Source organism: Somniosus microcephalus, chromosome 2 (genome assembly GCF_052327205.1).
Source record: "Somniosus microcephalus isolate GS21.2 chromosome 2, FLI_Smic_1.0, whole genome shotgun sequence".
In the NCBI taxonomy this organism is placed as follows: domain Eukaryota; kingdom Metazoa; phylum Chordata; class Chondrichthyes; order Squaliformes; family Somniosidae; genus Somniosus; species Somniosus microcephalus.
The window spans coordinates 24,968,961-24,984,356 of record NC_140988.1 but is presented as its reverse complement, the minus strand read 5'-3'; the positions used below and the strand labels follow the sequence as shown (position 1 = coordinate 24,984,356).

The following is a 15,396-nucleotide window of genomic DNA, read 5'->3' as shown; positions in this document are numbered from 1 at the left end:
CAGCGACTGTAAGTCCCGCATTGGACTCATCAGTCATCTGAGAACTCATTTTTAATGTGGAAGCAAGTCATCCTCAGTTCCGAGGGACTGCCTAAGAAGAGGGTTGCATTATTGAGAGCGTGGATTATAGTGTTGACCGTGTGAGTTACATTATTTGGCAGTGAGAATTACATAATTGACACTGTGAGTCACATAATTTGATAGCATGGCCTACGTTATTTGATATTACTGTGATTTACATTATTGAGAGTGTGTTACCTTATTGACAGTGTCGATTAAATTATTGAAAGTGTTAGATACATTACTGATAGTGTGAATTACATTATTGACAGTGTGGGTTACATTGGCCCGTATTTTCCGATGCCTACGGGTGTGTACGCGCTGTGTAGGTTTCAGGCTTGTGAAGCGCAGGCTTGTGCAGCGCCTGCGCAGAAAACCAGCATTTCCGATCTGTTAAGAATCCTCTTGACAGATCGGACGCCTGCCCTGGAAAAGGGCCTCTGCGGGTGGAGAGTTCCGCTTTCTGCAGAACCCGCTGAAAACCCCATGGAAATCTTACGCCCGGTAAAAGCAGGCAGCATAAGAGTTTAAAAAAAAGTAAAAGAAAATAAAAATAAATTTTCACTCATTTATAATTTTAAAATACTTTTAAAAAAGGTAAGTTTATTTTTAGCCCCGTAAAAAACCTTAATTATTTTTTCAAAAAATGAAATTAAAAAATATATAACTTAATGTAATTATAACTCATTTTAAAAACATGCTGGTTTTTAAAAAATGTATTTAATGTTTTGATGTCTTTTTTCAGTGATCCCCATTCATACTTTTGAAAGGTCTATCTGTCAAAAGTATGAAGGGGGATTCTATTCTTTCATTGGCTCGCCTGGCCCACGTGATCCCAGGGACCCTTGCGAACTGCCTGCACCCCTGGGATACGTGGGCCCTGCACATTTTGACTGGGGAGAGGCCCAGCATCGGAAGTGTCCGGACCTCGGGAGCCCTCACGTAAGACTTTTTTTACGATCGGAGGCATCCGCACGCAGGAATCCTCCTATTGAAAATTACGGGCTATTATTGAGAGTGTGGGTTACAATATTGACAGAAGTGTGAGTTACATTATGGAGAGCGTGAGTTACATTATGGGGATTGAAAGTTACATTATTGCGATTGTGAGTTACATTATTGACTTACATTATTGACTGAGTTACATTATAAACATTAATGCTGAGGTTGGGGATGGCATTAAATGGGAAATTAGAGATGCGTGCAATAAGGGCACAGCAGTTATCATGGGTGACTTTAATCTACATATAGATTGGGCTAACCAAATTAGTAACAGTACTGTGGAGGAGGAATTCCTGGAGTGTATACGGGATGGTTTCCTGGACCAATATGTCGAGGAATCAACTGGAGATCAGGCCATCTTAGACTGGGTATTATGTAATGAGAAAGGATTAATTAGCAATCTTGTTGTGCAAGGCCCCTTGGGGCGGAGCGATCATAATATGATAGAATTCTTCATTAAGATGGAGAGTGAAGTATTTGACTCAGAGACTAGGGTCCTGAATTTAAATAAAGGAGACTACGATGGTATGAGGCGCGAGTTGGCTAGGATGGATTGGGAATGTTACTTAAATGGTTGATGGTGGATAGGCAATGGCAAACATTTAAAGATCGCATGGATGAACTACAGAATTTGTTCATCCCTGTTTGGCATAAAAAAAGAACAAGAAAGGTGACTCAACTGTGGCTAACAAGGGAAATTAGGGATAGCATAAGATCCAAGAAGAGGACATAAAAATTGGCCAGATAAAGCAACAAACCTGAGGATTTGGAGCAGTTTAGGATTGAGCAAAGGAGGACAAAGGGATTGATTAAGAGGGGGAAAATAGAGTATGAGAGTAAGCTTGCAGGGAACATTAAAACTGACTGTAAAAGCTTCTATAGATATGTGAAGAGAAAAAGATTGGTGCAGTCTGAATCAGGGGAATTTATAACGGGGAACAAAGAAATGGCAGACCAATTATTACATACTTTGGTTCTGTCTTCACAAAGGAGAACACAAATAACCTCCCAGAGATGTCGGGGATCATAGGGTCTAATGAGAGGGAGGAACTGAATGAAATCAGTATTTGTAGGGAAATGGTGTTAGGGAAATTGACGGGATTGAAGGCAGATAAATCCCCAGGGCCTGATAATCTCATCCTAGGGTACTTAAGGAAGTGGCCCTAGAAATAGTAGATGTATTGCTGGTCATCTTCCAAAATTCTATAGACTCTGGAACAGTACCCATGGATTGGAGGGTAGCTAATGTAACCCCACTATTCAAAAAAGGTGGTAGAGAGAAAATGGGGAATTATAGACCTGACATCGGTAGTGGGGAAAATGCTAGAGTCCATTATAAAAGATGTAATAGCAGAGCACTTGGAAAACAGTGACAGGATCGGACAAAGTCAACATGGATTTACAAAAGATACATCGTGCTTGACGAATCGACTGGAATTTTTTGAGGATGTAACTGGTTGAATAGATAAGGGAGAACCAGTGGATGTGGTGTATTTGGACTTTCAGAAGGCTTTCGATAAGGTCCCGCATAAGAGATTAGCATGTAAAGTTAAAGCACATGGGATTGGGGGTAAGGTACTGACTTGGATAGAGAACTGGTTGGCAGACAGGAAGCAAAGAGTTGGAATAAATGGGTCTTTCACCAAGTGGCAGGCAGTGACTAATGGGATCAGTGCTAGGACCCCAGCTATTCACAATATATATTAATGATGATCTAGACGAGGGAACTAGATGTAATATCTCCAAGTTTGCAGATGACACAAAGCTCGGTGGGCATGTGTGCTGTGAGGAGGATGCCGAGAAACTCCAGTGTGATTTGGACAGGTTGGGTGATTGGGCAGATGCATGGCAGATGCAGTATAATATGGATAAATGCAAGGTTATCCACTTTGGTGGCAAAAACAGGAAGGCAGATTATTATCTGAATGGCAATAGATTGGGAGAAGGGGAAGTGCAATGAGACCTGGTGTCCTTGTGCACCAGTCACTGAAGGTAAGCATGCAGGTGCAGCAGGCGGTTAAGAAGGCAAATGGTATGTTGGCCTTCATAGCGAGAGGATTCGAGTACAGGAGCAAGGATGTGTTGCTGCAGTTGCACAGGGCCTTGGTGAGACCACACCTTGAGTATTATGTGCAGTTTTGGTCACCTTATCTGAGGAAGGATGTTCTTGCCATGGAGGGAGTGCAGTGAAGATTCACCACTGATACCTGGGATGACAGGAATGACGTATGAGGAGAGACTGGGTCGATTGGTCTTATATTCGCTGGAGTTTAGAAGAATGAGAGGGGATCTCATTGAAACTTATAAAATTCTAACAGGACTAGACAGACTAGATGCAGGAAGGATGTTCCCGATGGCAGGTGAGTCCAGAACCAGGGGTCATTGTCTAAAGATAAGGGGTAAGCCATTTAGGACAGAGATGAGGAGGAATTTCTTCACCCAGAGAGTGGTGAACCTGTGGAATTCTCTACCACAGAAGGCAGTTGAGGCCAATTCATTAAATATATTCAAGAAGGAGTTAGATATTTTTCTTAAGGCTAAAGGGATCAAGGGATACGGGGAGAAAGCAGGGACAGGGTATTGAATTTGGATGATCAGCCATGATCTCATTAAATGGCGGAGCAGGCTCAAGGGGCTGAATGGCCTACTCCTGCTCCTATCTTCTATGTTTCTATGTTTCTATGTTTGACAGTGTGTTACATTATTGAGGATGTAAGTTACATTATTGACAATGTGAGTTGCATTATCGCAATTGTGAGTTACATTATTGAGATTGTAAGTTACATTATTGAGATTGTGAGTTGCATTATCGCAATTGTGAGTTACATTATTGACTAAGTTTCATTGACAGTGTGAGTTACATTATTGACAGTGTGAGTTACATTATTGACAGTGAGTTATATTATTGAGATTGTAAGTTACATTATTAACAATATGAGTTACGGTATTGAGTGTGCGCAGTACGGTATTGAGTGCGCGCATTATGGTATTGAGTGCGCGCGTTACGGTATTGAGTGCGCGCATTACGGTATTGAGTGCGCGCGATACAGTATTGAGTGCGCGCGTTACGGTATTGAGTGCGCGCATTACGGTATTGAGTGCGCGCGATACAGTATTGAGTGCGCGCGTTACGGTATTGAGTGCGCGCATTACGGTATTGAGTGCGCGCGATACAGTATTGAGTGCACGCGTTACGGTATTGAGTGCGCGCGTTACGGTATGAGTGCGTGCGTTACGGTATTGAGTGCGTGACTTCCATGGGGCCAGATATTCTGATCCCTATGTGTGGGTACGTGCTGTGTACTCACTCATAGGGACATCGGAGATGCCAGTTTCAGGCAGGAAGGGAGAGGAGGTGGGGTGGCTATGTTAATAAAGGAAGGAATCACTATAATACAGAGAAATGATATTGGGACAAAGGAGCAGGATAGTGAAACAGTTTGGGTGGAGGTAAGGAATAATAAGGGGAAAAAAACACTAGTGGGTGTAGTCTATAGGCCTCCGAACAGTTGCAACTCTGTTGGACGGAGTATTAATCAGGAAATAGTTGAGGCTTGTAATAAGGGAACAGCTATAATTATGGGGGATTTTAATTATCATATTAACTGGACAAATCAAATTGGGCAGAGCAGCCTTGAGGAAGAGTTCATTGAGTGTATTAGGGATGGGTTTCTTGAGCAGTATGTAACTGAACCGACCAGGGGGCAAGCAACCTTAGATTTGGTCCTGTGTAATGAGACAGGATTAATTAAAAATGTCCTAGTAAAGGATCCCCTTGGAATGAGTGACCATAACATGGTTGAGTTCCATATTCAATTAGAGGGTGAGAAGGTTGGATCTCAAACAAGCGTGCTGAGCTTGAATAAAGGAGACTATGAAGGTATGAGAGCGGAATTAATTAGAGTGGACTGGGAAAATAGATTAAAGGGTAAGACGGTACATGACCAGTGGTGTACATTTAAGGAGTTATTTTACAACTTCCAAAAAAAATATATTCCACTGAGGAAAAAAGGGTGTAAAAGAAAAGATAGCCATCCGTGGCTAAGTAAAGTAATTAAGGATAGTATCCGACTAAAAACAAGGGCATATAAGGTAGCCAAATCTAGTGGGAGGATGGAAGATTGGGAAGTCTTTAAAAGACAGCAAAAAATAACAAAAAGATTGATTAAGAAAGGGAAGATAGATTATGAAAGTAAATTAGCAAAAAATATAAAAACAGACAGTAAAAGTTTCTATAGTTATATAAAAAGAAAAAGGGTGGCTAAAGTAAATGTTGGTCCCTTAGAGGATGAGACCGGGAAATTAATGGTGGGAAACATGGAGATGGCAAAAACACTGAACAATTATTTTGTATCAGTCTTTACAGTAGAGGACACTAAGAATATCCCAACACTGGACAAACAGGGGGCTCTAGGGGGGGAGGAACTAAATACGATTAAAATCACTAAGGAAGTGGTACTTGGTAAAATAATGGGACTCAAGGCGGATAAATCCCCTGGACCTGATGGCTTGCATCCCAGGGTCTTGAGGGAAGTAGCGGTAGGGATTGTGGATGCATTGGTAATAATTTTCCAAAACTCACTGGACTCAGCAAAGGTCCCGGCAGATTGGAAAACTGCTAATGTAACACCCTTATTTAAAAAGGGTAGTAGGCAGAAGGCTGGAAACTATAGACCTGTTAGCCTAACATCTGTGGTTGGTAAAATGTTAGAGTCCATTATTAAGGAGACAGTAACGGGACATTTGGATAAACATAATTTAATAGGGCAAACTCAGCATGGTTTCATGAAGGGGAAGTCATGTTTAACAAATTTGCTTGAGTTTTTTGAGGAAGTAACATACAGGGTGGATAAAGGGGAACCAGTGGACGTAGTGTATTTAGACTTCCAAAAGGCATTTGACAAGGTGCCACACAAAAGATTATTGCTCAAGATAAAAAATCACGGGATTGGGGGTAATATTCTGGCGTGGGTGGAGGATTGGCTCTCTAACAGAAAGCAGAGAGTTGGGATAAATGGTTCGTTCTCAGATTGGCAACCAGTAACTAGTGGTGTTCCGCAGGGGTCAGTGCTGGGTCCCCAACTCTTTACAATCTATATTAACGATTTGGAGGAGGGGACCGAGTGTAACATATCAAAGTTTGCAGATGATACAAAGATGGGAGGGAAAGTAGTGAGTGAGGAGGACATAAAAAACCTGCAAAGGGACATAGACAGGCTAAGTAAGTGGGCAGAGATTTGGCAGATGGAATACAATACTGGAAAGTGTGAGGTTATGCACTTTGGCAGGAAAAATCATAGAGCAAGTTATTATCTTAATGGCAAGAAACTGGAAAGTACTGTAGTACAAAGGGATCTGGGGGTCCTGGTGCACGAAACTCAAAAAGTTAGTATGCAGGTGCAGCAAGTGATTAAGAAGGCCAATGGAATGTTGGCTTTTATTGCTAGGGGGTTGGAATATAAAAACAGGGAGGTATTGCTGCAGTTGTACAAGGTATTGGTGAGGCCGCACCTGGAATACTGCATACAGTTTTGGTGTCCATACTTAAGAAAAGACATACTTGCTCTCGAGTCAGTACAAAGAAGGTTCACTCGGTTAATCCCGGGGATGAGGGGGTGGTCATATGAGGAGAGGTTGAGTAGATTGGGACTCTACTCATTGGAGTTCAGAAGAATGAGAGGCGATCTTATTGAAACATATAAGATTGTGAAGGGGCTTGATCGGGTGGATGCGGTGAGGATGTTCCCAATGATGGCTGAAACTAGAACTAGGGGGCATAATCTTAAAATAAGGGGCTGCTCATTCAAAACTGAGATGAGGAGAAACTTCTTCACTCAGAGGGTGGTAGGTTTGTGGAATTTGCTGCCCCAGAAAGCTGTGGAAGCTACATCATTAAATAAATTTAAAACAGAAATAGATAGTTTCCTAGAAGTAAAGGGAATAAAGGGTTATGGGGAGCGGGCAGGAAATTGGACATGAGTCTGGGTTCGGAATGGTCATGGCCCTGTGGGTAGTGGAGCGGGCCCAGGGGCCGTGTAGCCTTGTTCTGCTCCTACTGTGTTCTAATTCTGTTAGATTTCAGGAGATGGTTTTATTCCTGTTCCTGGCTGGGGTGGAGATCGCCTTTACAGAAGGTAAGTACTGTAGAAAATATAGGGACAGAGTGATCTCCTGGAAGAATTTCGATCGCCTAGATGGGTCGGAGAGGAATTTCCCAGATTTTTTTCTCCCAAATTGGCCATTGGGTCTTTATCTGGTTTTTCGCCTCTCCCGGGAGATCACATGGGTTCGGGTGGATGCAGAGTGATAGAAGATTTGAGGTTAGGATCAGATCAGCCATGATCTTATTGAATGGTGGAGCAGGCTCGAGGGGCCGATTGGCCTACTCCTGCTCCTATTTCTTATGTTCTTATCTTATGTTCTTATGTTAAGAAAGATCCTCCGGTTGCCCTGGAGCAGGGCCTCTGCAGGCGGATAGTTCCGCTTTTTGGAGACCCTCCGTCCGCAGAAAACCCTTACAATTCTTACGCCTGGTAAGGCCTGCTTTTACCAGGATAAGAGTTGAAAAAAGTTAAAAAAAAATTTCACTGATTAATCATTTAAAAATACTTTAAAAAAGGTAAGTTTATTTTTAGCCCGGTAATAAACTTTAATTACTTTTTTCAAAAATTTAAATTTTTGTTTAAAATAGTTAATTTATTGGCCCAGATATTCCGATCGCAGGCCTCCTGCGGGCGGAGGACTGCGATCTGGAGTAATCTGCTCCCGGGACTGCTGGGCCTCACCAAACTGCTGATGCGCAGGGCCGTCGTATCCCAGAGATGCAGCTAGTTCGCAGCGTCTCTGGGATCACGTGGGCCATGGGGAGCCAATCAAAGAAGGGAATCGCCCTTCATACACTTGACAGGAAGACCTGTCAAATATATGAATGGAGATCACCCCCAAAACATAGTAACACTTTAAATTAAAAAAAACATCAGATTTTTAAAATGATTTAAAAGTACAATAAATTAACTATTTCAAACAAAACTTTAAATTTTTGAAAAAAATAATTAAAGTTTATTACGGGGCTAAAAATAAGCTTACTGTTTTTAAAGTGTTTTTAAATGATAAATCAGTGAAATTTTTTTTTTCCTTTTTGCAACACTTATCCTGGTAAACTGAAGCCTTATGCCTGCTTTTACCAGGCGCAAGAATTGTAAGGGTTTTCTGCGGGCGGAGGGACTCTAAAAAGCGGAACTATCCACCTGCAAAGGCCCTTCTCCAGTGCAGCCGGAGGATCTGTCAAGAGCTTTTTTGACAGATCATAAATGCCGGTTTCTAGCGCATGCGCAGTGCGTGCCTGAAACCGGCATCTCCAATGTCCCTATGGGTGGGTACACAGCGTGTACCCACCCGTAGGGATCGAAATATCCGGCATATTGTAATTTAAAAAATGTGATTTAAAAAAAAAAAGTATTTAAAGTTTTACTATATTTTGGAGGTGATCTCCATTCATATATTTGACAGGTCTTCCTGTCAAATGTATGAAGGGAAATTCCCTTCTGTGATTGGCTCCCCATGGCCCGCCTGATCCCAGGGACGCTGCGAACTACCTGCGCCTCTGGGATATGTGGGCCCTGCGCACTGGCTGTTTGGAGAAGCCCAGCACTAGAATTGTGTGTGTCCTAGGAGCCCTCGGGTAAGAGCGCAGATTTTTCCAGATCGCAGTCCTCTGCCAGCAATCGGAATATCTGGGCCATTATTGAGATTGTAAATTACATTATTGAGAGTGTGAGTTACATTATTGAGATTGTAAGTTACATTGTTGACAGTGTGAGTTACATTATTGAGATTGTAAGTTACATTGACAGTGTGAATTACATTATTCAGTGTGAGTTACATTATTGAGAATGTAAGTTACATTGACAGTGTGAGTTACATTATTCAGTGTGAATTACATTGCTGAGAGTGAGTTACATTATTGAGACTGTAAGTTGAATTATTGACTGTGAGTTACATTCTTGACAGTGTGAGTTACATTCTTGACTGTGTGAGTTACATTCTTGACGGTGTGAGTTACATTATTGAGAATGTAATTTACATTATTGACGGTGTGAGTTACATTATTGAGATTGTAATTTACATTCTTGAGCTTGTAAGTTACATTATTCTGTGAGTTACATTATTGAGATTGTAAGTTACATTATTGAGTGAGGTACATTATTGACAGTGTTACATTATTGTGAGTTACATTAGAGATTTTAAGATACATTATCATGTAACTTACATTATTGGCAGTGAGTTACATTATTGAGATTGTACGTTACATTTTTGACAGTTACATTATTGAGATTGTGAGTTACATAATTGACAGTGTGAGTTACATTCTTGATGGTGTGAGTTACATTATTGAGATTGTCAGTTACATTATTGAGATTGTAAGTTACATTATTGAGCGAGTTACATTATTGACAGTGTTACATTATTGAGAGTTACATTATAGAGATTTTAAGATACATTATTGTGTAAGTTACATTATTGACAGTGTGAGTTACATTATTAAGATTGTACGTTATTATTGAGGTTGTAAGTTACATTATTGACAGTGAGTTACATTATTGAGATTCTACGTTACATTATTGACAGTGTAAATTTCATTATTGACAGTGAGTTACTTTATTGAGATTGTAAGTTACATTATTGACAGTTACATTATTGACAGTGTGAGTTACATTATTGACAGTGTGAGTTACATTATTGACAGTGTGAGTTACATTATTGTGAGTTTGAGTTACATTCTTCACGGTGTGAGTTACATTCTTCACGGTGTGAGTTACAATATTGAGATTGTAAGTTACATTATTGAGATTGTAATTTACATTATTGATGGTGTGTGTTACATTATTGAGATTGTAATTTACATTATTGAGATTGTAAGTTACATTATTCTGTGAGTTACATTATAGCAATTTTAAGATACATTATTGTGTAAGTTACATTATTGACAGTGTGAGTTACAATATTGAGATTGTACGTTATTATTGAGGTTGTAAGTTACATTATTGACAGTGAGTTACATTATTGAGAGTGTGAGTTACATTATTGAGAGAGTGAGTTACATTATTGACAGTGTGAGTTACATTATTCAGTGTGAGTTACATTATTGACAGTGTGAGTTACATTATTGTGAGTGTGAGCTACATTCTTGACGGTGTGAGTTACATTCTTGACGGTGAGTTACAATATTGAGATTGTAAGTTACATTATTGAGATTGTAATTTACATTATTGACGATGTGAGTTACATTATTGAGATTGTAATTTACATTCTTGAGATTGTAAGTTACATTATTCTGTGAGTTACATAATAGAGATTTTAAGATACATTATTGTGTAATTTACATTATTGACAGTGTGAGTTACAATATTGAGATTGTACGTTACATTATTGAGATTGTAAGTTACATTATTGACAGTTACATTATTGACAGTGTGAGTTACATTATTGACAGTGTGAGTTACATTATTGTGAGTTTGAGTTACATTCTTCACGGTGTGAGTTACATTCTTCACGGTGTGAGTTACAATATTGAGATTGTAAGTTACATTATTGAGATTGTAATTTACATTATTGATGGTGTGTGTTACATTATTGAGATTGTAATTTACATTATTGAGATTGTAAGTTACATTATTGAGCGAGTTACATTATTGACAGTGTTACATTATTGAGAGTTACATTATAGAGATTTTAAGATACATTATTGTGTAAGTTACATTATTGACAGTGTGAGTTACATTATTAAGATTGTACGTTATTATTGAGGTTGTAAGTTACATTATTGACAGTGAGTTACATTATTGAGATTCTACGTTACATTATTGACAGTGTAAATTTCATTATTGACAGTGAGTTACTTTATTGAGATTGTAAGTTACATTATTGACAGTTACATTATTGACAGTGTGAGTTACATTATTGACAGTGTGAGTTACATTATTGACAGTGTGAGTTACATTATTGTGAGTTTGAGTTACATTCTTCACGGTGTGAGTTACATTCTTCACGGTGTGAGTTACAATATTGAGATTGTAAGTTACATTATTGAGATTGTAATTTACATTATTGATGGTGTGTGTTACATTATTGAGATTGTAATTTACATTATTGAGATTGTAAGTTACATTATTCTGTGAGTTACATTATAGCAATTTTAAGATACATTATTGTGTAAGTTACATTATTGACAGTGTGAGTTACAATATTGAGATTGTACGTTATTATTGAGGTTGTAAGTTACATTATTGACAGTGAGTTACATTATTGAGAGTGTGAGTTACATTATTGAGAGAGTGAGTTACATTATTGACAGTGTGAGTTACATTATTCAGTGTGAGTTACATTATTGACAGTGTGAGTTACATTATTGTGAGTGTGAGCTACATTCTTGACGGTGTGAGTTACATTCTTGACGGTGAGTTACAATATTGAGATTGTAAGTTACATTATTGAGATTGTAATTTACATTATTGACGATGTGAGTTACATTATTGAGATTGTAATTTACATTCTTGAGATTGTAAGTTACATTATTCTGTGAGTTACATAATAGAGATTTTAAGATACATTATTGTGTAATTTACATTATTGACAGTGTGAGTTACAATATTGAGATTGTACGTTACATTATTGAGATTGTAAGTTACATTATTGACAGTTACATTATTGAGATTGTGAGTTACATTGTTGACAGCGTGAGTTACATTATTGACTGTGAGTTACATTATTGACAGTGTGAGTTACATTATTGACTGAGTTACATTATTGACAGTGTGTTACATTATTGAGATTGTAATTTACATTATTGAGATTGTGAGTTACATTATTGAGATTGTGAGTTACATTATTGACAGTGTGAGTTACATTATTTACTGTGAGTTACATTATTGACAGTGTGAGTTACATCATTAACTGAGTTACATTATTGACAGTGTGTTACATTATTGACAGTGTGTTACATTATTGAGATTGTAATTTACATTGCTGAGATTGAAAGTTATATAATTAAGGTTGTAATTTACATTATTGAGTGTGAGTTACATTATTGAGAGTGTGAGTTACATTATTGAATGAGTTACATTATTGAGAGTGTGAGTTACATTATTGAGTGTGAGTTACATTATTGAGAGTGTGAGTTACAATATTGAGAGTGTGAGTTACATTATTGAGAGTGAGAGTTACTTTATTGAGAGTGTGAGTTACATTATTGAGAGTGTGAGTTACAACATTGAGAGTGTGAGTTACTTTATTGAGAGTGTGAGTTACATTATTGAGAGTGTGAGTTACAATATTGAGAGTGTGAGTTACATTATTGAGAGTGTGAGTTACAACATTGAGAGTGTGAGTTACTTTATTGAGAGTGTGAGTTACATTATTGAGAGTGTGAGTTCCAATATTGACAGTGTGAGTTACTTTATTGAGAGTGTGAGTTACATTATTGAGAGTGTGAGTTACAATATTGACAGTGTGAGTTACATTATTGAGAGCGTGAGTTACATTATTGAGAGTGTGAGTTAAATTATTGAGAGTGTGAGTTACAATATTGACAGTGTGAGTTACTTTATTGAGAGTGTGAGTTACATTATTGAGAGTGTGAGTTACAATATTGACAGTGTGAGTTACTTTATTGAGAGTGTGAGTTACATTATTGAGAGTGAGTTACAATATTGACAGTGTGAGTTACATTATTGAGAGCGTAAGTTACATTATTGAGAGTGTGAGTTAAATTATTGAGAGTGTGAGTTACAATAATGAGAGTGTGAGTTACAATATTGACAGTGTGAGTTACAATATTGAGAGTGTGAGTTACATTATTGAGAGTGTGAGTTACATTATTGAGAGTGTGAGTGGCGTTATTGAGAGTGTGAGTTACATTATTGAGAGTGTGAGTTACATTATTGAGAATGTGAGTTACAATATTGAGAGTGTGAGTTACATTAATGATTGAGTTACCTTATTAACAGTGTGAGTTATATTTGACAGTGTGAGTTACATTATTGACAGTGAGTTACTTTATTGGCAGTGTGAGATACTTTATTGAGATTGTACGATATTACTGAGGTTGTAAGTTATATTATTGACAGTGAGTTACATTATTGAGAGTGTGAGTTACATTATTGAGAGAGTGAGTTACATTATTGACAGTGTGAGTTACATTATTCAGTGTGAGTTACATTATTGACAGTGCGAGTTACATTTTTGTGAGTGTGAGTTACATTCTTGATGGTGTGAGTTACTCTTGACGGTGTGAGTTACATTATTGAGATTGTAATTTACATTATTGACGGTGTGAGTTACATTATTGAGATTGTAATTTACATTATTGAGATTGTAATTTACATTATTCTGTGAGTTACATAATAGAGATTTTAAGATACATTATTGTGTAATTTACATTATTGACAGCGTGAGTTACAATATTGAGATTGTAAGTTACATTATTGACAGTTACATTATTGAGATTGTGAGTTACATTGTTGACAGTGTGAGTTACATTATTGACTGAGAGTTACATTATTGACAGTGTGAGTTACATTATTGACTGAGTTACATTATTGGCAGTGTGTTACATTATTGAGAATGTAATTTACATTATTGAGATTCTAAGTTATATTATTGAGGTTGTAAGTTACATTATTGACTCAGTTACATTATTGAGAGTGTGAGTTACATTATTGAGAGTGTGAGTTACATTATTGACTGAGTTACATTATTGACAGTGTTACATTATTGACTGAGTTTCATTATTGACAGTGTGTTACATTATTGAGATTGTAATTTACATTATTGAGATTGTAAGTTATATAATTGAGGTTGTAAATTACATTATTGAGTGTGAGTTACATTATTGAGAGTGTGAGTTACAGTATTGATTGTGAGTTACATTATTGAGAGTGTGAGTTACATTATTGAGAGTGTGAGTTACAATATTGAGAGTGTGAGTTACATTATTGGGAGTGTGAGTTACATTATTGAGAGTGTGAGTTACATTATTGAGAGTGTGAGTTACAATATTGAGAGTGTGAGTTACATTATTGAGACTCGGGTGAGTTACATTATTGAGATTGTAAGTTCCATTATTGAGAGTGTGAGTTACATTATTGAGACTCGGGTGAGTTACATTATTGAGATTGTAAGTTCCATTATTGAGAGTGTGAGTTACATTATTGACAGTGTGAGTTACATCATTGACAGTGTGAGTTACATTATTGACAGTGTGGGTTACATTATTGAGTGTGAGTTATATTATTGAGATTGTAAGTTGCATTAATGATTGAGTTACCTTAATAACAGTGTGAGTTACATTTGACAGTTTGTGTTACATTATTGAGTATGAGTTACATTATTGAGAGTGTGAGTTACATTATTGAGTGTGAGTTACATTATTGAGTGTGAGTTACATTATTGAGAGTGAGTTACATTGACAGTGAGTTACATTATTCAGTATGAATTACATTATTGAGAGTGAGTTACATTATTGAGATTGTAAGTTAAATTATTGACGGTGGGTTACATTATTGTGATTGTACGTTATATTATTGACAGTGTGAGTTACATTCTTGACGGTGTGAGTTACATTCTTGAGATTGTAAATGACATTATTGAGATTGTAATTTACATTATTGAGATTGTAATTTACATTATTGCCGGTGTGAGTTACATTATTGAGATTGTAATTTACATTCTTGAGATTGTAAATTACATTATTCTGTGAGTTACATTATTGAGATTGTAAGTTACATTATTGACAGTTACATTATTGACAGTGTGACTTACATTATTGACAGTGTGAGTTACATTATTGACAGTGTGAGTTACATTATTGAGAGAGTGAGTTGCATTATTGACAGTGTGAGTTACATTATTCAGTGTGAGTTACATTATTCAGTGTGAATTACATTATTGACAGTGTGAGTTACATTATTCACTGTGAGTTACATTATTGTGAATGTGAGTTACATTCATGACGGTGTGAGTTACATTCTTGACGGTGTGTGTCACATTATTCTGTGAGTTACAATATTGAGATTATATGTTACATTATTTAGATTGTAATTTACGTTATTGACGGTGTGATTTACATTATTGAGATTGTAACTTACATTCTTGAGATTGTAAGTACATTATTCTGTGAGTTGCATTATAGAGATTTTAAGATACATTATTATGTAAGTTACATTATTGAAAGTGTGTGCTACATTATTGAGATTGTACGTTATTATTGAGATTGTAAGTTACATTATTGACAGTGAGTTACATTATTGAGATTGTACGTTACATTATTGAGATTGT

The 15,396-nt window shown here is 37.1% G+C and overlaps 1 protein-coding gene and 1 long non-coding RNA gene across 2 annotated transcripts in view; one reads left to right on the top strand and one right to left on the bottom strand.

Annotated features, from left to right (window-relative positions):
* Positions 1-15,396, bottom strand: part of LOC147122606 (thrombospondin type-1 domain-containing protein 4-like) — a 389,820-nt gene that overhangs the window by 284,689 nt on the left and 89,735 nt on the right. The gene's annotated exons all lie outside the window — the stretch shown is intronic.
* LOC147122607 (uncharacterized) overlaps positions 8,434-15,396 on the top strand; it is a 63,970-nt gene continuing 57,007 nt past the window's right edge. The window contains exon 1 of the long non-coding RNA XR_015080300.1: positions 8,434-8,743. This is a non-coding gene — a long non-coding RNA (uncharacterized LOC147122607). The remainder of the gene's footprint in view (positions 8,744-15,396) is intronic.